The following is a 26,169-nucleotide window of genomic DNA, read 5'->3' as shown; positions in this document are numbered from 1 at the left end:
ATCTTAATAGTTTTCTAAATGCTCCAACTTTGCAGTATTTATATTCTTATGCTCACTACTCATATGACTTTTATACTTGTGTCTTCTACTGCTATCAATTTTTAATGATTTATATATCTCTACCTTAATCTCAGATCTTTCTCTGGGGCCCCAGGCCTGCAATTCCATTCCCTTTTGACTGATAGAGAACTGATGTTCCACACCTCTGATACTGAATTTATGATCTCCTTCCCAAAGGTGTTCATATTACATTTCATTTCAGTGAATGTCATCATCATTCATCCTACCTCCCTCACCGTGAAGGAAGTGCCTCATCATCATTCATCCTACCTCCCTCACCGTGAAGGAAGTGCCTCCCCTTTTAATCTTTCCTCCCTCATTACATATGTGCCGTCACCAAATACGTTTGGTTGATTTAATTTGGAAAAGCTTCTTAAGTCTGTAGTCCCTACTCTATGTCTGTGGTGATCGCCTTGGTCCGGGTCTTCATGAGCTCACATTTTGAAAAAAATCTGAGTAGCTACTATGTCCCAGGCAATATTCTGGTCACTGAGACTATGGCAATCATCTCAAAAGATATAAAAAACGACATACTAGTGGGAAAATCGTAACTATTCCTGTAATGATTTTTTTAAAGAAAAATAAAATAGGAAATAAGGAAAGAGAGTAGCAGCGGCTGTTATTTAAAGAAGGTGATTCAAATCAATCTATGTAAAGCGGCAATATTTGAGCAGATACTTGAAGGAGGTAAAGACAAAAGGTTGTCATTCCCTCCACTCTTACTGGCCTCTACTAACTTGTCACTCTCCTAAACAACCTTTTCCAGGGAACACAGGAGTTATTTTGTATACAGATAAGAGTCAATTGTGTAGCTCTTCTATTTAAGAAACTGTCGCTTGTTTACCCTCTTGTTCCTGCGTCTCATTTCCTACTCCGCATCCTGTGCTCTCATCATGTACCCTTCCCATTGATCTCTGCACACAGCATAACTTTTTATGCCTTTACACACTTAGTTTAAAAAAAATCTAAAAGGAACTTTCCTCTTCCCAATACAAGGGTTTCTGCTAAACCCTTAAGGACTCATCTTAAATGTCACTTTCTCTGGTGAGTCTTCCCTAATTTCTAGTAGTAACAGGAGTCACATCATCTCTTATACCTACTTTGTCACAGTATGTAACACAACGCATTGAAATGTCTCACCTTTCACATCAGTCCACCTTTAGGGCGGTGATTGACATTTATTTGGGCATATGGCTCAGTGACTGATGCTTGTACATAGTAAATATGTTTGTTGAATGAATCAATTAGCTTGGAGTGAAGAAAGGAGAGTAATGGTTGGGGGCTCAATTATCTTTACCAGTCACAAAAATTTGTGGCTTGATTCTAATTTTATTAGCAAAATAAAGTTATATTTTATTTGCATGTCTACACTTCTGCATTTGAGTATTTTGCTCTTGAGGCTTTCCTTTATCTTTTCTTTCAGATTTTCCTGGGCTGTGTGTGTGTATGTGTGTGTGTGTGTGTGTGTTTGCATGTGCCATTTTGTATACTATATAAAGGACAAAGGGAAATTGTACACACTTAAAACCATGATAGTTTAGCATACTCACAGGCCTTTACAGGACAGGTGTGGTATCCAGCACGAGAGAAATGAGAACACCTATGCAAAGGGGCTCTTAAGTTCCTCATCCAGCAGCCTCAGACGTGGGTTGTTTTCTGACGGCAAATTTCTCTGTAGGAGCCAAGTGACGTGAAACATATCTAAAGTGTTCAGTTCATTTCTGCTTCTGTGACACAGGTGAATTTTTCATTCTCATCCAATGCTATGCCAGGTGTTGAAGGGTAGGAAGTATTTAAACAAGTTATTTATTATTTTTATTATCATTTATTGATTGCTTAACTATGTGTGGCTGAGCTGAACTCATATTATCAAGTATTTTACTTTTTTCACTGTCCCTTTGTTGAGACATGATTTTCACCATTTACAGAGAAAGTTGGTTCAGATAGGTTCAATTACACGACTATTCATACATCTATCAAGAAGTAGAGCTGGGACAAAATTCAAGTATCTACATCACTCTACATAAATCTATGTTTTAGAATCATAGATTGCTAATTTCCATCTAGTAAGCATTTAAGTAATGCCTGTTTAAAAGTGTAGTTTGTACATGGAATAGAATATATGTGTGTATATATAATTTTATAAAAAATATATATATATAAAACTCTTTCAATGATTCTCATGAATCTTCCCTTAAAGTGACTTGAAAGTGATTGCTAATGCCCCTGATTTCTTGCCACAAAGCCCTTAAAGAGCTGTCTTTTTCAAAGAGGAGCTATAAATTTCACTTGGTTGAATTTTTTTCCGTTAACAAGCCAGTCTCTTTAGCATTAGAGAATATTTTTATGAAGGAATATTAACAGGACAAACAATTCTAAGAGTGCATGTCATACTGGCAAAATCAATGATTAGAAATGGCTTTAAGAATGCTTTAAATATGGTAATTCCAGTACCACAAAGAAAAAGATGATCTATTTTCTCTTCTTTGTTTGCATAGAGTCATATACCTTACTACGTATCCCTGGCATATTTAGATCTGTTGTAGATGGTTGAAAAAGAAATTTTAACAGATAATTTGCCCCTGAAATCAGTGAAAATGATGAAAATAAAGACTGACATCTAATTTTAAAACATTTTCATTTATAAATGTGACACAACTGTAGACAGTGAGCAGACACACATGATCCGAAAATTCTTTGTAAGCAACTCCTCAGAGCAATTCAGTGGTTATTTGATGAGACAAATAGAATAAATCTGAAACTTAACAATGGCAGAAATTAGTATCTTTTGCAGAAATGAAAAAGAATGTGTTATGCTCCTACCATCAGGCTAAAATATTGTTTTCTACAACATAATCCAGGCTTCAGTTCTTTCCACCTGAAGTCCCGCACAAGTTGGTCTTTGGGAACAGCAGAAAAAAGCATGGCTGAATTTTACTTTAGGACTGATTATAAATGTCTTCATGGTCTTACCATGTTAGGATATTTGAGAGCAACCAGGAATAATAAGCACCAAAGATAGAACCGATGTTTCTGGGGTCAGTGTGCCCTGAGCCTGGGTCAGATGGTGAGGCGGGGTTTAAGTCAGCATCCTGGCCAAGGCCCATACACTCTGATTAGAGTTACTGGTCCTCACTAAATCACTTCAGGCTGAGAGCTGGGTCACTATTTGGCTAGATTTAATTTTGCCTTCAACATGAGAAATCAGCGTGTCATGTTTCTACACAAAAGAGAAAAGCATTTAAATATTATATCTATATGAAGGCCAATTACGTCATCTCATTCTTATATATTCCTGCTATAAACTGTTTGAGGGCAGCCGTCAGGCATATCACTGGCTCTATTTTTCTTCTCTCATTTTCCAGGTTACAAGCTTTTTAGTTTTAGGATTTTGTAGAAATTTCTTTCCGTTGTTGTTGTTGTTAGTTAGTTCCTTGTTTGTAATTTGAGCCTACTTAGTCAGACTTTACTTCACTTAAAAACCTAAATTTTACCTAGCACTTTGGACGGCCAAGGCAGGCAGATTGCCTGAGCTCAGGAGTTCGAGACCAGCCTGGGCAACACGGTGAAACCCCGTCTTTACTAAAATACAACAGAAATTAGCCAGGCGTGGTGGCATGAGCCTGTAGTCCCAGCTACTCGGGAGGCTGAGGCAGGAGAACTGCTTGAACCCAGGAGGCGGAGGTTGCAGTGAGCCAAGAACGCGCTGCTGCACTCCAGCTTGGGCGACAGAGCGAGACTCTGTCTCTATTAAAAAAAACTAATAATAATAAATATATAAATAAATAAATTTTAAATGTTTAATGATACATAATAATTGCACATACTTATGGGAGTACATGTGATATTTTGATACACACATACAATGTTTAATGATCCAATGAGGGTTATAGGGATATTCATCACCTCAAGCATTTATTATTTCTTTGTGTTAGGAACATTCCAACTTCACTCTTCTAGTTATTTTGAAATAGGCAATAAATTCTTGTTACCTATGGTTACCTTATTGTGATAATAAACACTAGATTTTATTCCTTGCATCTAATCGTATTTGTACACATTAACCAACCCCTCTAAATACTTGTTTCTTCAGTACCCTTCCCAGTTTATTGTAACCATTGTTTTCCTGTCTCTATAAGATCAACTTTTTTAGCTCCCACATATGAGTGAAAACATGAGATATCAGTCTTTCTGTGCCTAGCTCATTTCACTTAACATGATGTCTTCCAGTCCCATCCATGTGCTCAACATCACTAATCATCAGAGAAATGCAAAATCTAAACTACCATGACCTATTATCTCACCCCAATTAAAATGGTTTTATCAAAAAACAAAACACAGGAAACGATGAATGTTGATGAGAATGTGGAGAAAGGGGAACACTTGTACACTGCTAGTAGAAATGTAAATTAGTAAAACCGTGGAGGTCCCTCCAAAAACTAAAAATTAAAGTTATTTTATTGTATATTATCTACTCCAATTACATATAGCAAGCTTTTTGTTTTTCTAATTTTTAAAATATTGTGTTATATTAGTTAAGATATTGAACAATTTGATATTGTTCTTTAAAAACTTATTACTGAGGCCGTGCATGGTGGCTCACACCTATAATCCCAGCAATTTAGGAGGCCAAGGAAGGAGGCTCTCTTGAGGTCAGGAGTTTGAGACCAGCCTGGGCAACATAGGGAGACCCTGCCTCTATAACAGAATGAAAATTAGCTGGGCAAGGTGGTGTGCGTCTGTAGTCCTAGCTACTTGGGAAGCTGAGGCAGGAGGATTGCTTGAGCCTAGGAGGTCAGGGCTGCAGTGAACTATGATTATGCTATTGCAGTGCGGCCTGGGGATGACAGGACAAGACTCTGTCTTTAAAAATAAATACATAAATACATACATAAATAAATAAATAGCTTACAGCTAAATCCAACACTAGGACTGAGTTGTGCAAAAGATGACTCAGATTCAGACTCTCCAAATCTGTTTCTATGAAAAAATGTTATAGATTAAGCAATAGAACAACTTAAGAATATCAACTCAGAAACATTAACAAAAAACATGACCTACCTCACAACCAATAGTGAAAACACAGGTTGTTACGATCCTCTAGCTACCGAACTCTGTCACATGAATCATTGATTTTCCACTCTTTTCTGATTGCCACTAAAGGCAGAATATATTCCAGTATTGTGAAATTTTGAAAAATTAAGCAGTTCTCTGGAAAGAAGAAAGGGAGTGGAAACCACGTAGAATGAACATTGCAGGTTCGTTCTAAGAAATGAAGAAATTATGCTCTTCCATTTTATTTTGGTGGCAAAAGTGGGAATGGTTATCAACGGACGTTGGCAATTAGTGTGTGTCTTAGAATTTAAATAGACTCCTTAAATCAATTCTTCAATCTTCCAACTCACTTTGCTGATTATTTCCACTTTGTTCTTACTTTTCCATTGCAACTCAAAATCTAAGGTATTTTAATGTTTAATTATCTATTTTTGTCTTTACATCTAAAGTTGCTTAAAATTTTAATTTTTCATACCACGTGTGTTTCCTCCAAGCCATTTGTATATTACTTCTTTTTTTAAATAATAATAGGTCAGGAAAAATATTGCTCAAGTCAAGAAGAATCTTTATATCGAAAATTCTTCATGATTCTATTTATTTATTATTGTTGTTACTATTATTCTGAGATGGAGTCTCGCTCTGTCACCCAGGTTGGAGTGCAATGGCACAGTCTCGGTTCACTGCAACCTCCATCTCCTGAGTTCAAGCCATTCTCCTGCCTCAGCCTCCCGAGTACCTGGAACTACAGGCACCACCACCACACGCAGCTAATTTTTGTATTTTTAGTAGAGACGGGGTTTCACCATGTTGGCCAGGCTGGTCTCGAACCCCTGACCTCAAATGATCCACCCGCCTCAGCCTCCCAAAGCGCTGACATTACAGGCGTGAGCCACCTCACCCGGCCTCATTAAGATTTTAAAACATATCAAATTTATGTAAGATTTCCAAATACCCCAATCCCTAGTTGCACGTTGTTCTGCTGTTCTACATATTATGGGAAACATTTAAAATATAATCACTCCATTCACTGACTCAATTAATTATTGAAGTTGCCATTCATACTGCATTTATTGTGGACTACTGAAAATTATATTTTTGGGGATAATCAATAACAACTAAAGTAAAAACAAGCAAAATTCACTTTGCACTGCCAGGGAGTAGAACATTGCAGTACAGCAGTAGAGCCAGAATTAGACAGAAAAATACCGGCTATGGAAATACAGTCAATACTCCAGCTTCATAATAAATTCAACCTAGACGTCTGAGCTTACATAAAAGACCAAAACAACAGTTATAATTTACCAGGGCTAGTTTGACAGTACAACAGTTAAAGTCACCCCAGTTGTAAAAAGACAATGTATGGCATCTCTTTAATTAGAGTTTAAATCTGCTCATCCTGATGCAGTAATAAACTGAGAAATGCCAGGTTATGTGCTCTTTTGGAAGACAGCAATTCTATATAATACATGTGGCAGTTTCCAATTCAACCCCTGATTCCTGGCTCCTGCTTCTGAAACACAATGTTTCATTTTAATGAAAAATACATTACTGTGGTAAGATAGGTCATCAGCTGTTAAGTGTAATGCAATTTCTGTAATAAAATTAATTTTATAGCTTGCATAAAAGACTTTACGCAGGTTAAATACTGTTAATTACTAGCTAAATTTTTTTCCTTAGAATGCATAAATGAAGCACCTCCACCCTCTATAAAAATAATGTCTATAGTATAAAATGTCCGTAGGATTCTTTATGATTTCCATTTTTTATATCATGCTAAAATGCCAGCCATAGCCAACTGTGAGTTAATATGGCCTTCACTGGTCACTGAAACAGAGGATATATTTGCGGGTGTCTTAAGACTAAAACAGTTGTACTGGTGAAAGGCCAAAGAAATTTTCTTGTAGGTTATTAGTTATTCAGGGATAGCAATTCAGACCAAAAATCTCTGATACATGGTTGTAGATTTACATAACCTAAGTTAACCACCCAGCAGATGGATGCAATTGATCTCAAAGGGAGGGGCGGGAGAGTAAAGGAGGTTCAAACCCCATCTATAACCAACACTGGAGAAACATTTCAATGTGGGTAAAATTACAGTCACATAAACGGACAACATACCATTGGTCAGACGCACACGTAAGCATTAATGCAATCACCTTTTGCTCTGGGAAAAGTTTCATTGAGCTGTTTGCTAAAATAATAAGTCATAAATAATTTAGACTTAGTACAGAATATGGAATTGGACAGCTCTGAATCTGAATGCAAACTTTTTCATCAATTAGTTACTTAGAGCTAGGACAAGTTACTTTATCTTCCTGATCCTGTTTTATTATCTGCTCTGTAAGTAAGTACAAGACAATTGCCTCACAGTGTTATTGCCATGCTTGAATATAATGATGAATAAAAAGTTCCTGGCACTAAGGTGGCCTTTATAGATGTTACTTTTCCTTCTGTTTTGCTCTTTCTATTGACTCATGGGAGCCATTAAAGAAGAGATGTGATCAGATTTTAGATGTTCATTTGTTTGTCTACGTTATGGGATATTGTAGCGAATCACTGATTTGAATGGAGTGACATCTAGTTTAAAAAAGCATTATATTACATTGTATAAAATGTTACACTTAATTCAATCTAATAAATTTTAAATTAGTTTTGCAAATAGCACATCTATGCTTTTTGATACTTGTTATACGGAAAACAGGAACCCTACCAAAAAAAAAATTAGGAAAAGTCTTCATGAGAACATCTTTTAAAATATCCCTCATTTAACTCCAGACAGGAGGCAAAGACAGAGGAACAGCGTATAGAAACTCCTCGATATGATACCAAAGACTTGGAACCGGCCCAAATGTCCATCAGTGACAGACTGGATTAAGAAAATGTGGCACATATACACCACGGAATACTATGCAGTCATAAAAAGGATGAGTTTGTGTCCTTTGTAGGGACATGGATGCAGCTGGAAACCATCATTCTCAGCAAACTATCGCAAGAACAGAAAACCAAACACCGCATGTTCTCACTCATAGGTGGGAACTGAACAATGAGATCACTTGGACACAGGAAGGGGAACATCACACACCGGGGCCTGTCATGGGGAGGGGGGAAGGGGGAGGGATAGCATTAGAAGACATACCTAATGTAAATGACAAGTTAATGGGTGCAGCACACCAACATGGCACATGTATACATACGTAGCAAACCTGCATGTTGTGTACATGTACCCTAGAACATAAAGTATAATTTAAAAATTAATTAATTAATAATAAATGAAAAGAAACTCCTAGATATGGAATGATGTCAGAGATTCTCTACTCTGCCTTTCATCACATTCAGGCTGTAGTTATTACCAGTGCACCTTGCTTTCCTGGTAACAAGGACACAATCTTTCCTCCTCCCCTGGCCACTCTCAGCCTTGGAAGTTACTCCTCGTAGATACTGGATGAGCCATCACAAGGTGGCCCCGGCACGGAAAGCATGGGCCACACGGCTCCAGGCAAGCAGAGCACAGTTCAAACAGGCTGTGGGAAGATCATGGGGGAAGCTATGTCGTTTCAACAGAGAACTCAGCAGGATCAATACGATCAAGTTCATGTCTCATAAATTATCACTTGTGTGTGAATGTCTTCTATTTTTGTTCATATTCATTCCTACTGGGTCAGGTCTCATCTCCCAAGTATGTTTCTAGTGAATATGAAAAACCCTGTTGTCACATATTTTCTTCTTTATATACAACTACCATCATTTCATTAATTTTTGCTTGAAGGAACATTTTTTAAAAGTAATCTGACATGTTACTTGCCATTTTTTGATCAATTTATTTTGAGTCTTCTTTACATATACTTTGAGGGGCCATATCTGAAACAGAACTTTCTTTTTTCATTAAAAAACTAGCATATGTGGGCTATCTGCCTTTATATTCATTTTATTGACTAGTTTACTATAAATGGTCTTATATTTTACTTTATACTAATTCCTCCAGATTAATGGCAAGGATTTAACCTAACATATCGATCCATCTCACTCAATACTAGTTTAACTTCATTTAATTCCTTCTTTTTTACTCATAAGTATTTTTCCTGATGAGAAATTAAGAAAAGATATGTTTTGGCACCTCTGTCCATCTCTTTACCCATTTCTTACCCCTCTAAGAAGGGAGGAAACTCTAATCTGATTACACATTAGCAATGATTGGGCCACATTTACTTGTGGGTAGTCTGGCTGAATATTTTTAAATCCTAAGCAAACCATGGTGCTCCTGTTCTCTCGTGCCGCTGCCTCAATGAAGTCAGTTTTCCTTGGCTTCCCTCCTTTCTCATTGCAGCGGAGCTGAAGTGTGGGGACTGGGCCGCGCTTCCCCCAACAACCCCTGCCGTGTTATCTGATGAAACCGAAGGGGGGAAATGGCCTTCGGGGACCGGGAGCCTCAGCTTCGCGTTTCCTCGTGGGCTCCACAGAGACACCCCAGGGGAGGGAAGCTCAAGGCAGGGCCTTCGTTAGAAACGGTTTTAAAGGCGACCCGAATCCACATTTGTCAGGACACTGCTTCCCTCTCCAGCTGAACCTGTATAACTTCTTTTATAAGACGGTAAGACACAAAGACTCTTAGTTTTCTATGTGCCAGGACGCTGGACATAAATTCAAAGCTCACTTGTAACAGCTCTGGCGTCCCGAGTGCCTTTGGCTGACTCCGCTTTAACTTACCGTTCAGTTTTCAGATAATTGTCTTCCTTATATTCTGCTAATTTTCTTACTTATTTAACATTTTAAGAAGAATACTCATTCTGAGAAGTTCACAAATCAGTTAGGCTTAAGTTTTTAAGTAAATCAAATGTTTTAAAAATCTTCAAGACACACATATGAAATGATGATACTAGACTGAATCATGGAGAGCAGCCTCCCCTACACGTTTCAGCAACAATACAAGAGCAGATCGGTCCACTCACCTTCCTTCCAACGTTTCAAATGACCGCCGAAGGAATAGGGACGAAATAAAATAAAACAAAATAAAGGTTTCTTGTGGAACACTGAAAAATTACTATGTGCCAAAGTGTAAGAATGCTTTATATCCATCACATCATTTGTCCTGGGAGGTAGTTTCTATTATTGATTTCACTTGACAAATGAGGAAACAGAAGTCTGACTAGGTAGAGAAACAATTGTCAACTTTCTACTTCTTAGTACAACTTTCCCGCCTCTGAGGCCTGCCCACATTTCTGCAAAGGGGTCTCATGAGCATTGCTTGAGGCCATTGGCCCCATGTCTGTCATCCTTTATGTTCCATTTATAAAGACCCTCAGCTCTTGATCTGTGAGGGTCTTAATAAACATGGTTGTATTAAATTGTTGCGCTTTAAAGAATAATATATGATATTAAGAAATAGTATTTCTGATAACAGCTTCAGCCATAATATGAAGTGTGCTGATACAAGAGGAGTTTGTAGGTCTTAAAAAACAAAACGAAACAAAAAAACCAAGCTTTAATTTAGTACAAGTTTCTGACTTTTCTGCTAAAATTTGTCTAGGAGTATATATAAAGAAAAGGCCTTATTGAATAAACTGGTATGCGCATCTCTCAAGTTTTATTTTATATTCAACATAATATGAAGAAAAAATAAAAATAAAATACAACTAAGAAATATAGCACTGTCTGGGTCCTATTGTGGGGAGGGGGTCTGGGGGAGGGATAGCATTAGGAGATATACCTAATGTAAATGACGAGTTAATGGGTGCAGCACACCAACATGGCACATGTATACATATGTAACAAACCTGCACGTTGTGCACATGTACCTTAGAACTTAAAGTATAATAAAAACATAAAAAATAAAAGAAAATAAAAACTGTTTTTACTATATAAAAAAAAAGAAATATAGCATTGGCTACTTTTTGAAACATTCCTCCACAAAATAGGGGGTAAAATATGAAAAAGTTTATATACAATGTTTTGAATCTCTATTTCTTTATATCCCAAAGGAAGTAAGAATTTGATATGCCTCAAGGAAAAAAAAATCCAACAAAGACTTTTTTTGCAGAGGAAAGAAAGTCTACTATCCAGCCTCAGAGATTAGATTTAAAAGCCAAGGAGAACTTTCTTCGATTGTAGTGTGACACAGCAAACCCATCTGTAAATCTACCAAAACACTCCTAGAACGCTAGAACACAGTACGTGTGAAAAAATCACAAGTGTTTTAAGAAACTTCATTTTGTAATGCACTAAGCCACTGACTTATCAAGTATGCAAAGATGTGGTATAACATGGATTTGAGAATATACACTGTAGAACAACTATTAACAAGCTTTCTTTTGTATTGAAGTGTGTTCCACAAAACAGTTTTTACTCTTACATGAAGAAGAAAGTGAACAAAAGTAAATTAAACTACCAGAAAGAGGTGTTAGTTTGACATTAAGAGTCTGTAAATCTACATTTGCTTCCATTCTTAAAAATCAGCTTTTAATTAATAATAAGATGATAATCATTAAAAATATGTTTTTCTAAAGCATCTGTTTACTTTCCTTAACTTGTAAATCATTACTGGTGTTTTCCAACTCTCTTAGTGAAATTAAATGACAGTATCATTCCTTAATTTTTCTATGACCCGAAAAAGTCCAATTAGAAAATAAGCAAATTGCTCACAATGCTGATAGAAATCAAAGCTTGTATTTAAAGAACATCAGTCTCTACTAAAACAAGAAATACCTAAAAATATGAAAATATCCTAAATGTCACAAAGCACGTAAACCTGGTTGAAATAAAAATTTGAATGGGCAATTACATAACATAAAGCCAGATAACGCAACCAGTTCATAATATTTTATACTTAATATAGGATACTATAAATTAGATAGTTGCTGATGAGATAATAGCTTTTACAGTTAACTCTGTAGTAATTAAGTAGGACGGCAAGTCAGCAAAGGGGTCAAATTAATTTCTGAGTTCTTCCATTTATCTTTAAAAATGATGGGAAAATTCTAACTCCAAAAGTGTTTTGTGGGAATCTAAAGAACAGTTTTGACAAACAGAAGATCTCAAGAAAGCAATTATGACTCACCAACCTGACATAAACAGTAATAGCAAATTATTAGAACCAGTTGATGTTTATCTAAATGGATAAATCATTCATCTGAATAATTATCAACCCAGGAAAACTACAGGCCCTGAAATTGCAATTAGGAAGGAGAACCAATCAAATGTTATGACCAAATTTAAAATTTTAGCAATGTAGACATTATGAACCATAAAATGTTACCTTTGACTCAAGAAATGCAACCCTTGGTTAGACAGTATATTAAAAACTAGATGACTAATGAGATATTTGTATGGTTCCTTTTTACACTTGTTTTTGTGACTTTAAGACTCTCAAAGAATCCCAAATTCAAATAAAGCAATAGCCCTCTTCTCTCTGAGTTTAGCTTAGAATTTCCCTTGGCTAACATGCCTGAACGTGTTCTTTGTTCTTGAGCAAGAGTTCACCATTAAAACTCACACAGAAAGAACTTGTCAAGACTTTACTAAATACAGTTTAAGATATTTTTAATTTTCATAAAATAGTGTAGGTATTTTTAATGAGATTACATAATTTCTAAATCAGTTATTTAAGACCCACCAAATTACAATAATTTATGTCTTTCAGAAAAACAACAACAACTAGCAATAAGCCTGCCGTCTGTCTTCATTGGCTCCAGATTTAATAGGAAACTAAGGTAATATTCCACCGAGAGCTGATGGTGTTTAGACCAGTGTAGTGTCAGTGTAAAATTACCTCAACTGGTATTCAATTTAAAAGTAGACTTGCGGGATTTCCTGATGGATTGAGTCTGGGAAAAATAAAAATAATAGTTAAGGATAACTTCAGAGAGTTTGATTTAAATAATTGAAGATTAAATTGTCATTTATTGAGCTGGCCAAGTTGTGGGAGAACCAGGTTTAGGGAGAAAATCAGAGGGTCAATTTTGCAAATAATAACCTTGAGTTACTTATTAGATTTCAAGAGGTAATATCAACTCGGTAGCTGAATGTACAACTCCAGAGTTCTACAGCACAATGAAAGCTGGGGATTAGAAACCTGAAAATTGGCAGTATACCCATGGAGTTAAAGCAGGACACCATCTGAGATAAAAAGAAAATGCGTTTAAATAAAGGAAATACTTGAGAAATCAGGAAGACGGTGGTCAACAAAGGAACCCAGGAAGCAGCAGCTAATACGGTAAATAGAGTCGACAACACAGTGTCCTGCAATCCAAGTGGAAACATGCTTTAAGGAGAAGTCAGTGATTACCTATGTCAGCTTCTGTAAAAGGGACTAAAAGTTGAAGAATATGGAGATCAATGTCCTTGGCAACAACAAATTTTGGAAAGTAGAAAAGGAGAAGACAGATTGGGGTGGAATCTTTAACAGCCAAGATGAAAGGATCGGGGTACAATGGGCGCATGGAGTTTCGCTCTGAGGATCAGAGAAAGGAGGCGGTATCTTGACAGATTTGTAGGATATGGAAAGGTATTTTAAAATAGGAATAATTGCAGCATGTTTGCCTATGAATAATATTATTAATTAGAAAGAGGAGAATTGACGATGCAGAAGAAAGGGAAAAGTTGGCGGAATAATGTTCTGCATTAGTTGAGAGGTGATAGTGTGTGGCACACAGGTAGAAGGCTTAGCATTTCCTATGAACACGCCATGGCCTCGTAGGGCACCTTCTCCATAGCACCCACAGTGATATTTTCTCACATTAAGCCAGATCGTAAGGTACGGCTGCATGAAAACTCTTCAGTGGCTTTCCATCTCATTCAAAGTAAAAGTCTGAGATGTTAAGAGGCCTACAAGGAGCTACCTAATTTGGCTCCATTACCCAACTGTCTCCTTCTGCTCTCACTGTCTTTCAGCTGACTACAGCCCAGTCACACAGAACTCCCAACTCCCTCAAACACACCAGACACCTGCAGGCCTCTCCACCTGCAAAGTCTATGCTCTTAACAACCAGGCTGTTCTGCGTGGCTTGTCTTCTCTTTTCCTTCGTGTCTTTGCTCACAGTTCACCTGCTTAATGAAGTCTTTCCTGACCATGTAACCCTCCACCCTCCGTGTCTATTTCTTCTCCTTAGCACTTTCCAACACATGACATATTAAGACTTTTAAATACTTTCTTTGATGATTGTCTTACCTCTCTAAATAATAGATTTTTAAAACTTGTGTCTATTTTTGCCTATTGTTCACTGCTATATATCCAGCAACTAAATCACTATCTATCACATATTACATGCTCAGTAAGTTTGCCAAATAAATGAAAAAAATGATTTTATTGCTTTGAAAATTCTGTCATTATCTAAGCATAAAAATCCTAAAACAACATTAATGTTTAAACAATATGCAATCATGTACACTAGAGGGTATTGTAGTTTTCAATGAGATTTCTCATATGACAAGACTAGAAGGCAAAAATAAATATTGGTAACTAGAGCACTGGTGAAACTTTACAAAAAAAATACATTTCCTACTTTGTAATTGGAAGAAACCAGGTCCTCTCGGAAATGTTTTTGATGTGACACCAAGTACAGTTAAATGCTACAGGATAAGAAGAATATAAAAAAGAGATTCTTTTTCTACTTAATTGTATGGAGCCTGATACATTTATGGATCTTCAGGTAAACAATCTTTTTTTTTTTTTACACAATTCCAAGGCTCTGGTATACTCTATTGCAAAGAAAAGCAGTGAATCGCTGGAATTCTGTAATTATTGGACGAAATTTGGTTGCCAATTTCTACCATGTTTTCCAAACATTTGTTCAGAAAGATTCCTCTTACTCCCTGTTACTAGTATACACAATATCTATTATTTGTTGATGATTATTATGCAGATACTGTCCTCCTCTGATCTTGATATACAATAATTAATCACACAACAGACGTGAGCTGTGTTGTATTCCTTTTAGCCCCGTTTTTAATAGAAGGGAACTGGGGCTTAGAGAAATCAGACAACTTGCCTGTGATCCCGTTTCTGATTTGCGTCGAATCTGGGATTCAAACCAGAAAAGCCGACTCCAGAATTCAGAGCCTGAACCACTTTGCTCGGCTGGTGCCTTGGGCTTCCTAGGTCAGCCTGATACAGCCTCAGAACTCCATAGTCACTGAGCTGAGACTCGCATTTGTCCATGGAAAGTGTCTTTGTTTCAAAAGAGCTAATAAAGAATTCACATTAAAGCAAAAAGGCAATTGAAAAGAAATTGCTGCCTTCAAACATGCAGCCAAGAAGATAACAGCTGGATTCCAAAAGATTCTGATGCAATCTAAGCTAACTTGATTATGTCTATCAGTTTAATTATCTTTTAATATTTATATAAAATATTATTTCTTAAATTCTTAAAACTTAATAAACATGAAATTTTAAAGAGAACAGGAAAGAACTTATTATAAAGTACCACTAAGATAAATGTCTGAAAATCTAATTTCTAATTTCATTTCTTTGTCAGTCTAACTGATTGCGTTCCGTAACATAGGTGAGCCTGTGTTTTCGCATATAAAATTGGCAGACTACCTCATATTTCTCTATTCCTTTCTTCTCTGTGGATTCTAATATCCTTAAAATAAAGTTTTCTCTTAAATTTATTCTTGCTAATTTGAAAAATGTTCAATAAACATCTCAGTTTTTGCAAAGCCTTATTAGTCTTATGTCTATTGTATTATTCTTAAGAAAATGGTTCATCATAAAAAATATTTGGTTTTGTAATTTAATATTTTGTACAACTAAAGAAGTTAACTTATGTACAATATTAATTAGCAAATAATTAAATACTTTTGAGTATTCATTTGCATTACCCTTTCTAAGTTATAAATTGGTGCAAGACGACAGATCTGATAAAGAGACTGGATGCTGACTAATCATTTTGATGCAAGCTTACAAAGAATAATTTCAACGCTCTCCAAAATGGAGTGATTTATTAGCATGTCATGCTATTTATTGTGTGATATGATAAATATAATATGATTCATCATGACATTCTATAAATATTGCAAAGGATTATTAAAGCGATAAAATCCATTGGCAGAAATATAATGAGATCATGTCACATTTGTATAAAAGCTGCATGATAAATCGTGCTCTCTACAGAGGCTGTTGTAACCTTAGATGGATTTAAAGTGAGAATTCTTGGAACACAAAGCAAAAGCAAACAATCCTAAGTCGTATTTAGGGTTCAATTAAGAACACCAACTAAAAGCAGTTGTTGAGAGCAGGGAATAATACAGGAGTAGAGAAAGATTATTGTCTGCACTGCCATGGGATGGACAATTTTTCAATATAGGGACTATTCTTTAAATAGTCTAAAATATTTCAGACAAAAATTGGAATAACCACTTCACCAAATCAACATGTCTAAGTAAAACTTGAAATGGCAGCATATATGTATGTATATATATAAGCATATATTTAGTTTAAAAATTGGTATGAATATGAAAACTCATGTCAGGCTGTATTTTTTTGCTTTGTCAAATAATTTTTATTTCTTCCCTAATATTATAAAAATATACCCCTTTGGAGGAAACGGTATTATAAGGGAAATTTTATTTTCTAAGTAGATGCTTTTTAGGTTTCTGATGCTTTTACAGACAGAATTTGCCAAAGATTTTGTTTCTTATACTGCAAAATACGGTTAATTAGTGGCCAACAACCTTTGGTATCGATTTGGTAGTAATTAGTCAACACAACACGACTGTTATGTCTTTACGAATGATTTTTGAATCATATACACAGTTTTTTAAAAGTCACTTTGTAGTCATCTTCCTTGAGATTGTAAATTGGTCTCACACATTATTTTAAATATCCTGGGAATAGTACTAATTACTACTTTACAATTAAGCAAAGATAAACATATTCTATAATTCTAGGACGAGCAACCACAATGATTTGTTTAAAGCACTTTTTTGGGAGGAAATCTAGTTAATTTTGACAATGGAGAGATACGGAGCCTGTGTCTATCACTACATTAATGAAATCTTTATGGGCTACAAATTTTTCAGTTTCTTACAATAATTTTTATGCTATTATATTTATTAACCACTTTTGCTTCATTTCTTTCTTAAAGTTGTTTCAACTTATCTATTTCTTTATATATGGACTCAATATAATAACAATCTGGAATGCATATTGATTAATGACTATACATATAATCTTTGTTATACTCCTGTGATAAAGATATAGAAGTCAAGCAGAAAGAAAGAAAGAAAGAAAGAAAGAAAGAAAGAAAGAAAGAAAGAAAGAGAGAGAAAGAAAGAGAGAGAGAGAAAGAGAAAGAAAGAAAAAAGAAAGAAAGAAAGAAAGAAAAAGAAAGAAAGAAAGAAAAAGAAAGAAAGAAAGAAAGAAAGAAAGAAAGAAAGAAAGAAAGAAAGAAAGAAAGAAAGAAAGAAAGAAAGAAAGATCATATCTTTATTTTGTGGCGGCATGGCACATTTGAAATAAAATTGGAAAAGATATGTACTAATAGGTACATACACCCTTTAAAATATTTAGATATTTCTCTTTTTTATTTTTAAATGTTATTTCCAGGAGCACAGATTCAAGTTGCCCTGAATAGATACTTCCTAAAATACCTTAGCTCTATTGTGATTTTACATTGTATGTATTCTTTCATGCATATTTTATTTTGCATTAAAAGAAAATCAGTTTACAATTAAAAGACCTGATTCGGATGTACCTATATTTGCTAAAGGAATAAAAGTAATTATTAGAAAATCTTTCTTTCTTTTTAAGGATTGTTAGATAGCTAGTAATAGCTTAGTATTCAGATAAATTTCAAATCACCAATAATTTTCCTTTAAATTTGGTCATCAGAGGACCAAACCATAATTCTCTAATGAGAGTTGAACTACCTGGTAGCTTGGCCCAGAGTATGAGGGCTATGCTAGTTCCCTGGACTGGTTCACTGCTGATTCCTCGAATTTGAAGGCAACAATCTATAATGGGAGAGGCCAGAGGATTTGCAGCCAAGCTTTCTCAGAAAAATACTTAGCCCCTCATCAGTCGTGTAACCTGCACAATACGTGTCAGTTTCCTCTTGCTGCATAACAGAGTACAATAAAATTAGAAATGTAACACAACACACGTGCATTACTTCACATTTTCCATGGGCCAGGAATCTGAGTGTGGCTCAACCTGACCCTCTGCTCTGGGTCACCCAAGGCTAAAATCAAGGTGTCATCCAGTCTGCAATTCCCATATGAAACCTGGAGGTCTTTTTCCAGTCTCATTCAGATTGATGGCAGAGTTCAGCTTCTTGCAGTTAGAGGACTGAAGTCCCTGTTTCTCTGCTGGTTGTCAACGGGAGTTGCTTTCAACTCTTGGAGGCCACCTTCAGATCCTGGCCATATGGCCCTCTCAAAACACAGCAGCTTACTTCTCCAAAGCCAGAGGAAACTCTCTAGTCTGCTATAGAGAAGGCTTATGTGACAAGAAATAATCACAAGAGGACTGTGCCATCACTCTTGTGGTATAATTTGCTTAGTTATATTCACACACACCAATTCCACTTAAAGGCAGGGTATTAAGCAAAGCACATGTACATAGGAGACAAAACAGATGTACAGAGATTTTACTCTGCCATAAGTCTGCTGAGTGACCTTTGTCAAGTATATCTCAGTGTATGAATAAGCTTAGCACATATCTCAAAAGTCTGGTAGAAAGAAAAGTTAACATAGGCTGGGTACAGTGCCTCATGCCTGTAATCCCAGCACTTTGGGAGGTCGAAATGGGAAGATGGCTTGAAACCAGGAATTCAAGACAAGCCTGGATCACAGAGTGAGGTCTCATCTCTACAAAAAATAAAATAAAATGGGTCAGGTGTGGTGGCAACACACGTAGTCTCAGCTACCCAGGGGTCTGAGGTGGGAGGATTGCCTGAGCCCAGAGGGAATCAAGGCTGCAGTGAGCCATCGCTGAACCACCGCACACCAGCCTGGGCAGCAAAGTGAGACTCTGCCTCAAAAAAAACGGGGAGGGTAGCACACATACACACACACAAAAATTACTGGAGCAATGCCTATGCTATGGACTCAGTGAATGGCAGCTATTTTTAGACTTTGCCCATTAACTCAAAAGGCCCATGCCTTCTGCCACCTTACACTGTACTCAGGATTAACAATGCAAAACTTTTTCACAGCTGCCAAATATGGTGAACCATTTCCCTTTAAAGACTATAGTTAGCGTTACCTTGCGTAAACATAGGTTCAGTACTTGAGTATCTGTTGTTTAAATGAGCTGATAAGTGACAAAATGTAACCAGGCTTTTAGAATGAATGAATCTAATAAGCTTAATCAAAACCTTACAGTAATTGCTTTCTAATTTATGAATAGAAAATCACTTAAATGAACTCTGATTGTTAAGAAAGATATAGACAAATATCAGTATCAGTAGGCATAATTTTCTCCTATATTAACTCCAACATACATGATTTTAACAATTTTGAAATCTCCCCAAACGTTTTCTCCACCTTCTCACCATGCAGTCATGTGAATTGGTGGCCTAGAAGGCATTATCTGGGGAAAAACAAACAAAGCTTTGATTTGCTAGGGCCAAGCAATGATTATGTTCTCACAGCCCTACAGCTAACCTTGTTCTTGCTTTTTGATCTGTACTTCTTTGAACGCTGTGCCTGTGTCTGGGAAAATTTCACCCTATGAATTCTTCTCTAAGATGAAAGCAAAAACCCGATTTCCCTTAAATCTAGAACACAGGCCTACAAATCTTCCTGAGATTTTGATTTAAAAGAGACATTATTGAAGAAGGTGATATCCAGGCACCCTTTTCATGAGGGTGCCAGTGCCTAGCAGAGACTGCCAGCTTTGAGAAGCTGTGGTGGCAGAGGCTCTGGCAGGAGGGGCTTTTGCCCTGGTCAGGCAGTACAGTCGTAGCTTCATGACAGCCGTCAAGGGGTGAGGCCTGACATTGCTCTGGAAGCACAACCTCCAAGCCTGCTTCTTTTTCCCTGCTCAAGTTTGCGGGAGCTCCTAGTATTCTTTGATACCTCTTGATCTTGGAACCAGCTAGAGTTAACCTAAATGAAGTTAACTAGAATAACGGGGGACTCCTAATGATATAAGCTCCCAATGAGCAAATAAAAATAATCTAGGCAAAGGAGATGCTCAACAAGGTCACACCAAGGAATATGTTGTTTGTTGCCAGGCATGTGTTTGAGCTGATAGCTGGGAGGTGTTTAAAAGATTCAAGGATGAACCACAGTCCCCGTCCTACCTAGAAATACCAATGTGACCCATAGCTGTAGCCTCTTCACCTTTGTCTGTCTCAGTCTCCTCATATCTAGAATAAAATGTTTAGCCTAAAAATTCTCTGAGGTTTATTCCAGATTTATGTATCTATGGATTTAACTTTAAGCCCAAAGCTCTCACAGAAGCATATGCCGCTAATCCCAAGTAGGAAGAAGAATGCCAGGTCAGATTGCATATCGACTTCACTTCATAGCAATGAAGGAGGGAGAAACTTGGATCTGAAATTCCTCATTTTATGACTGACAAAACCTGGTACAATGTTTTGCTAATGCTGTAAAACTATAGTGACTCTTACACCTGTAATTGTTTGGGGATAACACTAGTGAAGTCGTCAGCACAGAACTCTGCTGGAATTTCTGATAAAAAATTATGTTTCAATTGAAATTTTTAAGTTAACTTTTTAAACAAATTACTTTAGATGCACTGTTTTGATTACCTTATCAATATTTAAATTTTACTATTGCACCCAAAAATCAGTTATGCATTTCAAAGATTGTTTTAAAAGTTGGCTCCATTTGTGTGGTAGGCAGAATTAGGCCATATCCCCCAGGAATGTCCACGTTCTAATCTCTGTAAACCTGCGAATACGTGAGGTTACATGGCGCAGGGAAAGTTATGGCTGCTAGCCGGTTAGCCTCAAAATAGCTAGATTATCTGGAGTCATCCTAGCAAGCCCAGTGACATCAGAATCCTCCTTTAAAACGGGAAAGAGAAGCTGAAGAGCTAGAGTCAGAGGGAGATGTGACTACGGAAGAAAGAAATGGAGCGAAACAACGTTGCTGGCTTTGAAGATGCTGCGGGACCACAGGCCAAAGAATGCGGGTGGCCCCTGCTGGCGAAAGAACGAAAGAAATGGACCCTCTAGAGCCTCCATTCAGGATTTCAGTCCTGCTGACACCTTGATTTGAGCCCACTGAGACCCTTGTTGCATTTCTAAGCTACATAATTATAAGATGATGGATTTGTGGGGGTTTAGCCATTACAGGTAATTTGTTACAGCAGCTGCATTGAACTAATACAATTAATAAGTGTGACTTTACTTTCTCCAGGAGGGAAATTTCTGGTGCTTCCAGCTGTATATCAAAACGTATTTGGTAAACAAGTTCATCTAAATAAAATATGTTTTTTTCCTCCAAATTTCAACAGAACACACCTCTACTATCAAACAACTCTTTAATAACTCCCAGTCAAATACAGAAAATAGAGACAAGCAATGTTTTATATCTGTGTCCACCCTTAGTTACAGAGTAAACAATGACTACAGGTTCCTTTAAAAGCCAAAAATACATCTTACCAAAAAAAGAAAATCCCAGTCTGAATAATGAGACTATACTTAAACACAGAGAGCTCCAACAACTCAGCTGAAACGCAATGCATTTCCTAACTATTAACTTGGTTGCTGACCGTGAGATGCAGGAGGCAGGTGTTCAAAGCAAGCATGCACTTTACCTGAATTTATTCAGTAAAAAAATTTCAGCTTCTAAAAATTGGTTTTAGGAATGATAACGACAATATTTTTTAAAGTTTGACACGGAATTAACTTGTTGCTGAGAATTTGCACATGTGAATTTACCTTGACATTGATTTTTCACAATCTTTATAAAGAAGAAGAACATAAATAAACATGGCACTTTCCAGGTGACTGCAAATTGTACCAGGGAAAATAAAATCCTCAAATCAAGTAGAGTTTTGCAATAATCTTGTCCTTGGGGTGAAACTGTAGCAAGAACACGCTTCTAGAATTTCTAATATTGAAACACTGACTGCTGTCCGAGGGAGAAGAACATTAAATCAAATTCCACAGTGGGAACAGGGGTGATCATGAGATTTCTTATTCTCCCGTATTTCTCTGCCCATAATAAATCAGTTTTCCAAGTTGAGAGTCACAGACAAGATCTGTTAATGATCTTTCATACAACAGTAAGAAGGAGATACCTATTCCTGACTTGAAACAATTCGAGGTTTGTAACATTGGTGTGATACCTTATGCAAAAACCCTGGACTTGGTACTAACAGCTGTCAAGGGACCCACATTAGCCACAGCGGTCAGAGGATATTTATACTTCCCATCGTTAGGGATGAAAATCCTTGGTGACCATCACCAACCAGAAATCGCTGCCAGCCTTCAAAATGACCACCTTCTATGGAAGCCAGTGTTTCCCGGAAGACAACAGATCTGCAGCCAAAATATCCTATGCGGATTCAAATAATTCACCCTGGTATGATTTTATAAACCTTAGAGAGCTGCAACAGCAGATGAATTGTATTGTTTACAAAAAGTTAAGCCACTTCTTAAGATTATGGTTACAGATATACTTATTCATTCCTTCGCCACATGTGATTATTAATACAATATCCATATTAGGATTTTTTTCTATTTCTGATGTACACAAAAATCGGGTCTCTGTGTGAAAATGCTTTTTAATTCATATATGAACATTCAGCATAGATGTGATTGCTAATAATTTTCCCACAGGTAGTTTTTGGATTATAAGAGCATAGAAATGATCTATAGTTATGGTCAGTGATGATAGTCAAATACTCAAATCACATTGTCTTTAAAAAAAAAAAATTTTCTACCTTTTCTGTTGGAAATCACACCAAAGTACCTTGATACAATAATGTCTTAAAAATATATAAAAGAGTTTCTGTTGTTTTGATGTGTGATAGTTCACATGTGATGTTCATCAACAAGTAGAGATTGTCCCTCTACCTATTTCATCAATTAGGTTGCAATGAGTTTGATAATTACACACTAGGTGTTTCATGCAAAAGGCAGTATTACATTTATAACATGAACTTATCAGAACTTTTAAATACATTCAGTAGCAATAACTATAGTATCTGTTTTCCTTTTAAAAATGTTCTTTACAGAAAACCAAACACCACATGTTCTCACTCATAAGTGGGAGGTGAACAATGAGAACACATGGACACAGGGAGGGGAACATCACACACCGGGGCCTGTCAGGGGGTGGGGGGCTAGGGGAGGGAGAGCATTAGGAGAAATACCTCATGTAGGTGATGGGTTAATGGATGCAGCAAACCACCATGGCACGTGTATACCTATGTAACAAACCTGCACATTCTGCACATATATCCCAGAACTTAAAGTATAATTTTTAAAAAGGGGAAAAAAAAGCTCTTTATAATGATTACAATTCTGAACCTTATAACACTATCCTCCTAAAATAACATTATTGGATCTCTTTTTCTACCTCACTCATGTTCCATTTTTAATCATAACCCTTCACAAACACATGGTAAATGCAGTGATTTATTGTACTGGATTTTTAACGACCTATCCACATTTATGCTTTCCTGTTAAAGCTGTCATTCCTGACAAACACATCTAAACAAAAACATTTGTTTATGGTATGAGATTAGGAACAAAAATCAAGAAAAATGATTTAGAACAGGGAATGATCTGATTTTTCAGACAAAAAAACTAATTGAATCGTTACTTCAACAAGGAAAGACAAGAAGGACATTTGGTGAATATCTGCAAAAAGGAAAAAAAAAAAGCTGGTTTCATTGGTCGGCAGCAATGATCTACAGCTCTGTATAATGTGGTTCCAGCTCTATAAATCTGTTCTACTCCACAACACTTTCCCGAGAAAGTGATATATTTCTAAAATGTTCCATCTAAATGTCACCCTGAAAGCTTACTACATTGAGGATAATTCCAATGCAGAAGTGTGCAGCACGACCCCTTTCGTGACCCGAAACTGACTTATTTGTCAACCACGAACATGTTTATAAAGTAAATACAGAAATATTCTAACATTTTAAGGAAAATGCTTGTCTCCTTTAAAGTACGTCTAACCTTCCAAAGCTTCTAAATGCTAACATCTCTAAGCATACAAAGCTTTGTTCCTCCTGAGGTACTGAAGATCATGCTCGTTGGATTACTGAAGTAACAAACGTGTAGTACAAACCCAAGGGTGGAGAGTCTGAATGGCTCTAAGGAACTCTGCAATGTCATAGGCACTGCATGCTGTGAGTGGCGCACGTCTGAATAAGCCCACGCACGCCTAGTATCAGGTTGAAGCACGTATAAATAAAAGGCCCTAGAAGGTGAGAGATGATGGTAACTTAAAACACTACATACAAAGGAAGGGAATCCAGATTCTCATGATAAAATATTTTAAGATCTCCTTTTGTTTCTAACTGGGCTTTAGAAAATTTGGGGAAATCCAAAGTTAAGTAGACAGAATATTCAGGTAAATAACAGTTTAAATACATACACATGCATACACAACATAATTATTTTTTTAAAAAACACCATAATTTTTAGCTGTTTTGTTTTGTTTTAATGAGGGATTGAAACTGTGTACTATTAACATATGTCCAAGAATTGCAATTTACTACATCTGACATTATGCTTTCCTATATTATAGGGTAGACTTTAGCAAATCAACTTGCAGATTATGAAGTGCTACCAATCACCACTTCTGAATTCATAATCTACTGATGCATGTTTAAGATTTCTACCTCCTTAAATTACCATAAACATCCACAACCCTCCCTTCATAAATGTTCCTCAGAATGTTATAAGACTCAAATGTAAGTGGATGCTAAGTATTCTGAAGGCAATTGCTTCAGTGTAATGCTACATGTAAGAACCTTTTTCTTTCTTTCTTTCTTTTCTGTTTTTGTAACCTCCTCTATAAACAGGCTACACAACTTCAGTATTTTAAAAGTGAATGGGGTTTTTTTTTTTTTTTTCAGTTTTATTGTGGTGACCCTTTTAGAACATGTAGTTAAGATTAAATACAACCAACATGATCATGTGTTTTAAAAAATCACCATTTTTTAAAGAAAATATCATGCAATTTAAAGGTTTTATAAGCAGGGTTAGTATTAGAACTATATTATATGGGCTAATGATTTTTGTTTAAGAATGTTTTGCTTCAGACTGTCTGAATACAGTCATCCCCTGATACCTGTGGGACACTGGTTCCAGGACCATCCTCAGAATCTGCACATACTCAAGTCCTTTACATAAAACGGTGTAATATGTGTATATAATCTATGCACATTCTCCTGTATACTTTAAACTATCTGCAGTTTTATGATACTTAACACAATGTGAATGCTATGTAATTGTTATACTGTATTGTTTTTCATTTGTATTATTTTTATCTTTTTTTGTTTTTCATTTTTTCAAATATTTTCAATCAGTACTTGGTTGAATCCATGGATGCAAAGCCAGAGGACGTATTTTTAATCCCAAAAGTGTTGAACAAGTCACCATAACCAGTACAATTAGTCAATCAAGTTTGTTTTAAAAAGCTGGTGGTCAACAGTTGATTGGATAAAAATATGTGGTATCCATACACCATGGAATACCACACAGCCATAAAAATCATAAAATCATGCCCTTTGCAGCAACGTGGATGGAGCTGGGGGCTACTATGCTAAGCGGACAAACCCAGAAGCAGGAAATCAAACATTTCACATTCTCACGAGTGGGACTAAATAATGGGGGAACGTGGACATAAAGATGGAGATACCAGACACTGAAGACTCCAAAAGTGGGGAGGGCTACAGGGGAATAAGGGTTAGTAAACTGCCTATGGAGTATAATGTTCGGTATTTGGGGGACAGGTGCACTAGACGCCCGTTCCCCACCATCACCCATGTAACAGCCATGAAACAAATAACCTCTGAATCTGCAATTAGAAAAGAAGATCAATACAGTAAAAAGATGATGGTGGCGATGAATACGGTCTGCCTGATAAGCTTGGCTTTGTGTCCCCACCCAAATGTCACCTGGA

The 26,169-nt window shown here is 36.5% G+C and overlaps 1 protein-coding gene and 1 long non-coding RNA gene across 2 annotated transcripts in view; one reads left to right on the top strand and one right to left on the bottom strand.

Annotated features, from left to right (window-relative positions):
* ROBO2 (roundabout guidance receptor 2) overlaps positions 1 to 26,169 on the bottom strand; it is a 1,748,812-nt gene that overhangs the window by 1,569,190 nt on the left and 153,453 nt on the right. The gene's annotated exons all lie outside the window — the stretch shown is intronic.
* Positions 9,620 to 17,344, top strand: LOC103880811. The gene is made up of 3 exons (XR_642041.3): positions 9,620 to 9,703; positions 12,749 to 12,818; positions 17,303 to 17,344. It is a non-coding gene; the product is annotated as an uncharacterized LOC103880811 (long non-coding RNA).

The sequence above is a fragment of the Papio anubis genome, chromosome 2, assembly GCF_008728515.1.
Source record: "Papio anubis isolate 15944 chromosome 2, Panubis1.0, whole genome shotgun sequence".
In the NCBI taxonomy this organism is placed as follows: Eukaryota; Metazoa; Chordata; class Mammalia; order Primates; family Cercopithecidae; genus Papio; species Papio anubis.
Note: the sequence above shows the minus strand (reverse complement) of the source record. Positions and strands in the feature narration are given on the sequence as shown.